Below are 12,136 nucleotides of genomic sequence, written 5' to 3' on the forward strand. Positions count from 1 at the left end.
TGGAGATGATTTAAAAAACGCACATAAACCATATTGTCGCAATCATGTGTTTACTGTCATCACGTTTCTTTTTATTCAGCTTAGCTACAGTAGAGATAGCTTTGGCTACAGCGATAGCTGGATTTTTGCACGTTGTGAATCGTAAGTTAGTACTTCTATATCTGGCTTCGAGTAGCCTATAAATGAAACATACACTGCATGAGTGTTTACGTCTTGTTCCTGACCGCATCACTGTCTTGACATCAAGATGTTTTCTGGCAAAACTGAGACAAGCCTTTATGTTCTTTTTGCTCAGCAGCGGTTTTCGTCTTGGAACTCTGCCATGCAGGCCATTTTGGCCCAGTCTCTTTCTTATGGTGGAGTCATGAACACTGACCTTAACTGAGGCAAGTGAGGTCTGCAGTTCTTTAGATGTTGTTGTGGGGTCTTTTGTGACCTCTTGGATGAGTCGTCGCTGCGCTCTTGGGGTAATTTTGGTCAGCCGGCCACTCCTGGGAAGGTTCACCACTGTTGCATGTTTTCGCCATTTGTGGATAATGGCTCTCACTGTGGTTCGCTGGAGTCCCAAAGCTTTAGAAATGGCTTTATAACCTTTTCCAGACTGATAGATCTGAATTACTTTCTTTCTCATTTGTTCCTGAATTTCTTTGGAGCTCAACACGATGTGTAGCTTTTGAGGATCTTTTGGTCTGCTTCATTTTGTCAGGCAGGTCCTATTTAAGTGATTTCGTGATTGTGAACAGGTGTGGCTAGAGAAACTGAACTCAGGTGTGATAAACCACAGTTATGTTTTAATGGGGGGGGGGGGGGGGGGGGGTTCAAAAAACCCTTCATTTAAAAACTGCATGTTGTGTTAACTTGTGTTATCTTTGATTAATATTTAAATTTGTTTGATGATCTGAAACATTAAAGTGTGACAAACATGCAATAAAATAAAAAAATCAGGAAGGGGGCCAACACTTTTTCACACCACTGTATATATATATATATATATATATATATACACACACTATATTGCCAAAAGTATTGGGTCACCCCCTTCTAATGAACATGTTTGACTACTTTAGTAATTTATCCCTGAAAATGAGAGAGGTCTCATAGGGCCTCACCTACCCATTTATGTAATTGTGTGGGACAATGTCAATTTCCACCATAACCCACTCATTAGGGGCTGGTTTGCAACGCATCCAAGGATGGTCATGGAGTTCCTACCACCTTACTCTCCTTTCCTCAATCCGATAGAGGAGTTTTTCTCTGCTTGGAGGTGGAGAGTGTATGAGCATCATGCTCAGGATCAGCCGTCCCTGCTCCATGCTATGGACGCAGCGTGTGACGACATTACAGGAGATCAATGCAGGGGATGGTTGCGGCATGCACGCCGTTTCTTCCCTCGTTGCATCGCAAGAGAAAGTATCCGCTGTGATGTGGACGAGAATCTGTGGCCAGACGGACAACAGCGTGTAAATAATCAGGAGGGTGAAGACAGTGGACAAGAGCGGGAGAATGAGTACAGCGACCACTGAATAAGTCCTTGTTTTTTGATTTTGTGTTTATACAATTTATTACTGTAATGTACATTTTCTTTTTACATATGAAACTTTCTTTGCGTGTGAATAAAAAATGGTTATAATTTCCTTGGTACTGTGAGTGCAATCTGTGTCAAACCTTGGAGGCTACTCTTTTCTGTTGTATATTGTTGGTCCTCTGCCATAGTGACAAAACATCTAAACATTTTACATGGCAGTACTCACACAATGCCAAAGGGACGATGCATTTTGGGGGCACTGACTATTCAGATTAGAAAGAAATGTAGTTTTGACACATGAGTGAACTGTTTTAGGAGAGATATGAGCTTTTGCAGGTGAACCATGTTGTTGTGATCAACCATCCAGGTTTATTTTGACAAAAGCACCAAGAATGATGAGAATGTCCGATCTGTGTCGAGAAAGGAGCCAAAGCTATTGAGAAGGATCTTTGCCATTTTGGAGACACTGACTGTTTAAATGAGAAAGGGATTTAGATTGAAGCCTGAGTGAACAGTTTTGGAAGAGATATGAGCTTTTGCAGGTGAGCTATAGTGTTGTGCTAAACTGTAAGAGTGTTTTGCCAAATGATCTTAGAGTTTTGAGAATGTAATTTCTGTTTCAAGAAATGAGCCAAACCAATGGAGAAAAACTGTAATTTGGCCCTCTCATTTTTGCATTTGGTGATTATAAATACAAATAAAAAACATTCTCTTAAGAATCAAATGTCTTTATGTGACATTTTAAATATTCAAACAAACAGAAACACATTTTGGAAACCATATGTAACTTCATGATTGTAGGCCCAGAGTAGCACATTCATAACCTGACACATGTCATTTAGAAATCATATAGTATGGTCAGACGGAAAGACGGACAGACAGACAGACAGACAGACAGACAGACAGACAGATGATAGATAGATAGATAGATAGATAGATAGATAGATAGATAGATAGATAGATAGATAGATAGATAGATAGATAGATAGATAGATAGATAGATAGATAGATAGATATGACAGTCGCCTGATGCTGTAGATGAACAATGAAAGCCAGGTTAGTGGAGCGTCAGGACAGATGTTGTCTTGTGACAGCTTCCCTGTGAGGAATGTCCTGTCACACTCCACATCCCGCAGGTCTTGTTGCTTCATTCTGTTGCCTAAGGTGCTTCCATCTCCCCGCATCATGAAGCGACAATTGTATAAATAAAGAAATAAAGAGAGAGAGAGAAAGAGAGGTGTGTCAGTGACATGTTGGGCGTGACGGTGTGTGTGCTGGTGCCAGCTGGCTCGCAATGCCTGGCTGCTAGTGCGGGAAAACACCTCTAGTACATAATAACAAAACGCATGTCTGTCTAAATGATGAGAAAAAGAAAATCAAGGTAAGTATATATCCCTCCCAGCAGAGTAAGACTACCCGGTACACAGTCATTAAAGAACAATTAGCATGCAAACACTCCAGTTCTCAAAAGGAGAAGTTAACAACTAAAGTAATTAGCACACTAAAATATTTATCACCTTGCAAATGACATGTTTTCCCTGAGAGCCTCCATAACTCCAAGCATTCTTTAATTATTGTTTGTTTAGCTTTCCTGTAGCTCAAATAGTAGAGCATGGCGCTAGCAACTTTCCTGTAGCTCAAATAGTAGAGCAACGCCAAGGTCATGGGTTCGATTCCCAGGGAAAGCAAGCGCTGATAAAATGTAAAAACTGTAACTTGAATGCAATGTAAGTCGCTTTGGATAAAAGCGTCTGCTAAATGCATACATGTAAATACATGTATATGTTTATGGAAAACTAAAAAGCAAGCTTCTCATAGAGGTGCCTTGGCTTTGCAGTTTTGTTACTAAATACAGATTCAATTGACTGCAAATAATCCTCCGAGCTAAACTGTTTTCGATTCCAAACAGGATTAGGAGGCATAACTAATATTGCTGCAAGCTTGTTTCCCTTTCTGAAATGAAAGATCGATACTAATCATATTAAAACTTGAGGTTGGCGCACTGTATATTTGATGAACCTTGTTCTCTTTTCATTTTACACATTTTGAGGTGAAAGTGATGATTAACTTGATTAGGAGAGGACTGCAACCAATTTTTTTGCTGGGGGTAATCCAATCAAGAATGTAAAGCGTTGTAAATGCAATTTGACAAATCACATTAGTCTGTTATTGGCGGTCTGTTGGTGGCTCGTCAGAAATATAGTTTCTGTCCTGTAGGCGATTCGATAATATGATTTTAAAAGAGTTTGGCTCGAGTCCACTCCAGCGGGGACGCACAAGGACAACAGGGAAGGTGTACATCGATGTCACTGCTTTAAACTATTTATTATGTGTCAGCAAGGGAAAGGTGTGTATGGTTGTTTACCCTTCCCAATGTATTTTAAATTCCAATTTGATTTAGAATTTTGGTTGCAAACAGGGTGTAGAATTGCAATTCGATTTTGAATGTAAAGAAGCACAAATACATTGAATTGAAATTCATGTAACTATCTATAAAGGCAAAGTTCGGCAAGCAAACCGCAGGGAGAATGAGAGACAGATTCAGTTCTGAATTTTGCACAACATTGGTATACAGTTCGTACAATCCTAATCAAGTTAATAAAAAGACATAGGCACACACTGAACACTTAAAATAATGAACGCTTTGCTCTCTAAGCCAGTGACAATAAGGTTAAATTAATCAAATTGTGTGTTTTCAGTCAAAATCAGAAAAATCATTGCCTTAATCAGAGTTCGCAAACATAGAACTGAGTAGTCACAGCATCATGAGCGTATGAGAGGCTTTTATCCGAGTGTATTCTCCGATTAGACGTTCTTATCTAAACATAAAATATCCCTCTGATTTCCATGTTCCCTGCTGCTTTGCGCTGGAGCTATGGTGCACTCAGCTGGCTGGGAAAATAACCATTAAGGCCTTGCAGTGGAATAGAATAAATATTGCATGCAGTGATATAGGACTCACTTGACTCTTAAAGAGACAGTCACAAGACTCCTTGAGGGCAAAACTGCAGAAACCACTGAATCACTTTGAAAATCTCCAACAACTGTTGTAATTGCATGAATGTAAATGGTCGTGCCCTCTTTTGATACATCAGGTTAAGGAGTCTCTTAGAGAAATTCACATGGTATAATTTCTAGCATACAGCACCATAAACTTGTTATGACTCATATGTCATTGTATATAAAAATAGAAGGCTATGCTTGTGCCCTGCTGCATGTAATATTAGTCAAAGCGGTTCTCCTTCAGAAGAGGATGAGAGGAAGGGAGGAGAAATTTAGATGAAGAGGGAGGCCATTAGAATAATCATTTAAAGCAGCGGCGTGTGATTCTTCTGTGTACAATTCACTTTTATGGTTCAAGATGTCTCCCACCTGGCGCACAAACAATAAACCTCCATAACAATAAAGACAATGTTTTACATGCAAGCAAGTCTGCACATGTGCACCCACACGTACTCTGAATTACCCTGCCGAGCCCAGCGAATCTGCTGCTCTGGCCTTTTTTTGGCGCAGAGGCCTCCAGACCCCCCTCCGCCTGTAACGTGTGTAATCATGGCTTTCATTTGGTTACAGGAGCGGAAGGGCTGCCCAGAGATGGCTAGATTAAATCTTCCATGTGTCAGAGGAGAAGAGAAAACAGCATTGCGCTGTCTAGGGAGGGCTGGTGAAAAATAACCTGTCATCACTTTCGCTGGTTTTGGCCGCTCTCTCGGTCCTCTATCGGTTCGGTTGTTCAGTCACTCCGTCTCTCTCTGGGTCTAATTCGTGAGGCGGGGTTTTCAGGGGACAAGGTGAGAGACGCAGGCGGTCTGTAATAAAGAGAGACAGCCTGATAGGAGGCAGATGGAGGATAGGGGAGAAGGAAACTAAAGTGGGAGAGAGGGAAGATGCTCCTGAGAGAGAGAGAGAGAGAGAGAGAGAGAGTGGGAAAGGAAAACAGGAAGAGACACTATGTGCAAAGAGCAAGTCACGTAATAGGAGGAGTATTTACCTCTGTTATGGTGCTAGTAAAGACTCCAGACAGCTTCATAGGTGCTCATAGCCATACCTGAGACCTCAAGATGCGATTTAAAGACAAAAAAAAACAAAAACTAACGAGCCAGGAGGGCTTTTTATAGCCTATACTAACCCTGGGTTACTGTTGTTCTAACTCCCGATTTTGACCCCTGGAACATTTCGCAATTGTAACAGGGTTAGCACTGCTTTTCACAAACTTATACAGTGTGAATGCAGTGTTAAAATGTTTCGACTAGACGTATAACAGACACCAAATCCTGTGCCTCTTCACGAGCTTTTGACAGTCACAGAAACACTGCGTATAGACTGTTTCCGCATTGAGGGGAAACATGTCAAATGGTGACTGAAAACTCGTCAACTGGAGTGAAGAAAAGACCGTTTAACTTTTGTTTTATAGTTGGAAAAGTCCATTCAGGAATCCTCCAATTCATTAGCTGATGTAAGGATATAATGAGAAGACTAACAAAGTACAGTAAACGGTAGAACAGTTTGTGCTACAAACCAGTGTGTTTATAATTAAGACAATACATTAAAATAATATGGAAAGAAAACACCAGTTTGCAATATTAAACAGCAAAACAAGCTGTTTTGTACAGCTAAAATTAGCTGGAAGTGGATGACACTGGAAGACAGACACATTAAATTTACAAATGGCTGCACCCACTCTTATGGGAAAAATAAGGCGGCAATGAGTATGCACAATGCTAGAGCCATTATGTAAACAGGTCGTGTGCTGCGTTTGTCCAATTAGTAACACTGTACGGCAAACATGATTGTTGACTCAGAGTGTAGGAATGCTCAGTGTAAAACGTCAGTATATGAATACCCAGGAGTAAATTATGAGCAGTGTGAAACGTGAAATAAGATAACCCAAGATTCTATTTAACCAGGTTTTAGAAAGAATGACCCAGTGTTAACTGTTTCAAAGCCCTAAAAGTGACCCTTTTATACACAATACACAGACTTGGGATGGTTCACCCTAAAAGGACAATTTTATCATCGTTTACTCACATTTCATGTTGTTCCAAAACTGTATGTATGCCTTTCTTCAGTTATAAACACAAAAGAAGATATTTTGAAACAGGGGCAGTATTTCTGTATGGCAGCGTCAACTCTTAAGCACATTAGTAAAGATTTGTAGACCTCAAATGTGTGTTAGAAAAGAGACATCAAAACTGTGCAGTGTTGGGGGTTATATATTATATAATTGAATATATTTACAATTATTTTAAATAACCAGCAGTTCCCTGTTTTATACAGTTCTCTACTGTCTATGTAAAATATCAATCACTGTTATTATATTTTTTTAAATCTCTTTCAAGTTTTGGAGGTGTTAGGCATTATATTAGCTACTCATTCAACAGCACAGAAGTGGTGAATACAGATATCTGATGCAGTGTCTGAACCCATAAGCAAACAGGCCTAGAATAGGATACTACTATATAAAACATAAGTAGAAACTATGTAAGATAGCGGAAGTCACTAGAGTGGCACATTTTACTCTCACATTTCTAGTTTATATAATTTTCTATCACAGAAATAGCTCACACCACTAAATAAACCTGTCACCTTCTTGTCATACAAGAAAATGAATCAGAAGCATGTGCAAAAAGATGTGTGAAGAGCGAGATATGATGAGAAAGAACTTATAGTTGGATGAGACGTGATGAGATACCTAGGAACGCAGAAGATAACTTGAGTATACAGGTCATGCTTTGAAGTGGTTTAATTGATAATACCATGAAGTAAAAGGTTTGTTCTAAAGTCATAATCAATAAGTAGCTAATTTCAGCACAAAGCTCATCCCTCGCCCAGAGCTGTCGCTATCATTTATGAGGCCAGATATAACAACCTAAAATATTCCAGGATCACAGCAACAAGTGCATTCATTACTTACTGAAATAGTCTGTATATTGATGAGTGAGTGGTGGTAAAATAACTGGATTGTATAATGAAGAGATTATGATTATGATAAGTAGGTGTGAGCATATCTATTTTAAGTGGGTGAGGGTAGTGACTGTGAATCTGTGACTGCAATATGTGTGAGGACTAAGAGGTTGAGGTTTTACTGGTTTGTGTGACCCAGTTTGCTTACACCATCTGGCAGCAAAAAACATCTTTCTCCATTGGCAGCTATGTAAAACTGAGCATTCTAACAAAAAAGTTCTGGAATAGCAAAGCCAAAAATGAAAATTTGCAGAAAATTTACTCACCCTCAGGCTATCCAAGATATAGTTGAATTTGTGTCTTCATCAGAACAGAATTTGAGAAATTTGGCATTATATCACAGGATCCCCAGAGTTCAAACATCTGATAAAAATATCACTATAATACACAAGCAATCTTAAAGTTTCCTTTAAGAATGCTAATGTTAACAGATAGCTTTCTTCGGACTGAAGTTTGACTGTAGTTCGATCCTTGTGTTAGCGTGATCACACGAAGGAGCAATATGTTTGTGTGAGTGCTTTCTCTTACAGTATGTGAAATGTACGTTTCATGTTTGAAACACACCAGACTGTTTGTATAAAGACCGTAAACACTCGACACCCCCTGTATAGCATGCAGATACAGTCTGGACTCAGCACATGAGGTGTGTGTATCCTCAGTAAACAGAGTATAGGAGTGGTGTGCTGACAGAAAAGATCGATACTTGGGCCACTGCTGATGGGAAACGGAACAATCTTCACTTCTGATCCCTGGGTAATAACACTGCCAGTGTCACAGACACACACACGCTTGTCACTCAGCCTGATGAGCATCTTACAATCTCTCTCCCAATATCTCTGTGTGTTACGCGCGCCTCGCGTACGCCCCCTGCCCAGAGTCCTCCAATAAACATTAGTGCTTATTGTTTTATCTTTTGTTTTGTCTTCTCTAGTTTCTTATTGATTGAGCTTGGGAGACGAGACTACAAAGTGGAAGGAGCCGGACCGTCCCGTTCTCTCTCTATCAGCCACAGTTTTCTCCACAGCCACATTGCCACATACTTTTTCTTTGTTTGTAATTTTAGTTTGGAGCGGGGAGTCCCAGCTTGTTTCTGTTAGTTTAGTTATTCTTTCCTTAGTTGCTGGTCTCCCCGTCTCTTATTTTTGGTTACTTTTGTGAGTAATTTGTGTTTAAATAAATAATTGGAAAACTCTAGCTGCTGTCCGTCGATTATGTTATGTGTCCCTCTTGACCTCTAGACACTTACACCAGGGACCATAACAGTGTGTATACTTCACACATTAACACTGCAAAACAGACGCATACACACTAATAAACTTTGTGAGATGTTGTTCAAACAAACTATTGTTGAACATGCACAGGTATTAAATTACAAACTAGAAAATTTCAAGAATTCTAAAGTAAAAAGAGGCTAAAACTCAAATGCAACCAGTCACGCATGTAATCACATGCTCATCAGATCTGATGAATGACTGGAATGGGGGCAATGGCTGCTTTGGGCTTGAGTCAGCATGAGGTTCTTACATCTCAAGCTCTATATTTATTCCTGGTGGCCACAAATGTGAACAAGTACTGTGCTGTGTACACTTGACTGAATTCATGAGAGACAGGATTCTAGTGGGAGAGCTAGAATTGGCTGACAAGCATAATAAATTGTTAAAAGTATCAATCAAATGTCTGTCAAAGATTGTCACCAAGCTCATTTTTCTCCATTCTAGTATGTAACGGCCACTTTTTGAGATTCAAACATTACCTTTCATCAAACCCTGCCTTACATTTTCTTCATATAGAATATTCTGTTTCACTCCTAAATATAATAATATAACATACACTTACACTAACACTAACATACACTATTCAAGTTCGGGGTCAGTAAGTTTTGAGTGTTTCTGAGTCTGCTGTGCTCACCAAGGCTCAATTTTTAGATGCCATTACTCCAGTCAGTGTCACATGAACAGTTTGCTGATTTGGTGTTCAAGAAGCATTTCCTGTTATAATCAATATTGAAAACAGTTCAAGTTTTGTAACAATGCAAAAATGTTTACTGTCACTTTTGTTCAATTTAATGGATACTTGCTGAATAAAAGTGGATGACAACTCATAGTATTATGAAAAATTAATGTTAAATTTAGTTAATCTCTTAAATGTAAATTTAACAGCCCTAAAAATACTATAATAATTTAAAATTAAATAACAAAAAAATAATGGAGTTTGAAAACCACTAAAAACCCCTGGCTAAAAAAGCTGAAAACCATAAATGCCTGTGTACAGCATCATTCTTGTATCCTATTTCACAAAAGGAACATTATGTACATATGCGTTCTAAAATGAGACTGGAGAGAGAAGTGCTGCTCAGGTAGCAATTTGCATTCGGAGAGTGTAAAAAATGTACCTTATGTGATTTTGAAGGTAAAAAGCTGTCTGGTTCATTTGTCCTAATGAATCTAAATGTATGCAAAGATACGAGCCAACTTGACCATGTTAACATTGCACTGAGAGAGGTCTTCCTAAAGTGCACACTTTACACACATTTAAAGAGAGAAAGAGAGTGTGCGACAGCCAAACAGAGAGACAGTTTAAAAATGCGGTTATGCAGAGAGATGCACACTTCAGCTTTTCCAGACCTCAATAGCCAGCTATGCAGGGGCCAACAGGACAAGGATGAGGAGAAAAGAAAAACAGAGAAAGGAGAGAACAGGATGGAAAAGATAGAAATGAAGAGGTATAGGAAAGAGATGTGATGTCATGGTAACAGAAAAGTGATTTTAAAAGGCAGAAAGGAAAAACAGGCTGACTGTGGACATGCAGAGAAGACTGATGTGAGAGTTCATAGAACTTTTTTCTCTGTCGCTTTTAAAACAATATTTTACTAAAAATTTTAAATTTCCTTATCTTCAAATCATTCAAAAACCATACGAAACAGAAGCTTTGCAGAATTTCCATTCAGCTATTTTCTGTTCAACAAAAGTAGATTAAAGGAGAAGTTCACTTCCAGAATGAAAATTTCCTGATCATTTATTCACCTCCATGTCATCCAATATGTTCATATCTTTCTACCATCAGCTGAAAAGAAATTAAGGTTTTTGAGGAAAACCTTCCAGGATTTTTCTCTATATAGTGGACCGCAATGGTGGCCAGTAAGTTGAAGGTCCAAATTGCAATTTCAATGCAAACTTAAAAATAAAATTTTGGCCTGCTCCTCACACAAAACTATTGTATTTCAAATAAATGGTGTTCATCAAAGAACCCAAGTAACATGGCTTCCACAAAAAAATATTAAACAACACAATCATTTTTAACTGTAGCAATTATAAGAAATGTTTCTTGAGTAAATTAGCATAATAGAATGATTTCTGAGAGATAATGTGACACTTAAGACTGGAGTAATGGCTGCAGCTTTGCCATCCCAGGTATAATGTTTTTTTTTTCTTTTGTTTTTTATATATTATAGAAAATAATTTTAAATAGTAATTATATTTCATAATGTGACTCTCTAATAATGTGAATTTTTACTCTGTTTTTGGTCAGGCATACCATTGTTTGAACCTGTTTGGAGGTAAGCTTACTATGATGGAGGAAAGCTCAGACAAATTACATAAAACAACCTTGTGTCTTATTTCTGGCTGCTAAACAAGCACACACAAACTTGTACATCTGATTACCAAAGTATGGTTACACAGGAAGTGTATCCAGCATAATAAGGGTGTAAAATCGATCTCCTGGAAGGGAGAAAGAGAGACATCAACACTAAAACAATTCCCTAAACTCCTTCCATGTCTTGGTTTCAGTTTTCTGTCTGCTGGTTTCTCTTGCACCTAAATCATAATTCAGACTCTTCTTGCTCAATAATCTCTTGTAATACTCCACCACATCTCTCTCTCTCTCTCTCTTTCAGTTCTTTCTGGTGGAAGAACAGAAACAGAACGGCCTCCTACTAGTCGAACGTGGAGCAACTCCGTACAGCTGGAGAAAGGTCACTAATGACAGGCCTTCAGCACGGCTGTCAGAGTAGCCCACAGATATCTGACACACACACACACACACACACACACACACACACACACACACGCGCAACTGCCTCCACCTGCATTGAGCCACTCAGAGAAAAAGGCATAATAAACTCAAATGATAGATAGTGAAATGGATAAGCAGATGAACAGACATAAAGGACAACTGAACAAAAGAAAAAAGGGCAAAAATAAAGATAAATGAATGGGTGGATGGATAAATGATGAACAAATGAATGCATATTGAGTCAGAGCCACTCAATGCCAATGAGGACCAAAACGATATGAGTTTAATTGTTGACATCTAGTGGACAAAACAGAAATTAATTGGATAAGAGGTTTAAAAAATCCCACCTATGATTAACAAGCACACTTTTCCTTCCTCCATTGATGTATTTCCTATTGAAACAATAAGTTTGAGTTAGACATATCATAGGGCTTGTCCCTTTTTTAAGTAGCAAATGGGCTCTGTAATGCAGTGTAAAAATCTCTAATATGCATCAATATTAAAGATAATAGACAACTACTTACCACAATTTGGATGTCATGAGGTCTCTAATGGGCCACTACTACTGTGGTACACATCTATCAGCACATGATGAACATATAGCCCACACACTCTCTCATTCAATCACATTCA

Source organism: Barbus barbus (genome assembly GCF_936440315.1).
Source record: "Barbus barbus genome assembly, chromosome: 23".
Taxonomy (NCBI): Eukaryota; Metazoa; Chordata; class Actinopteri; order Cypriniformes; family Cyprinidae; genus Barbus; species Barbus barbus.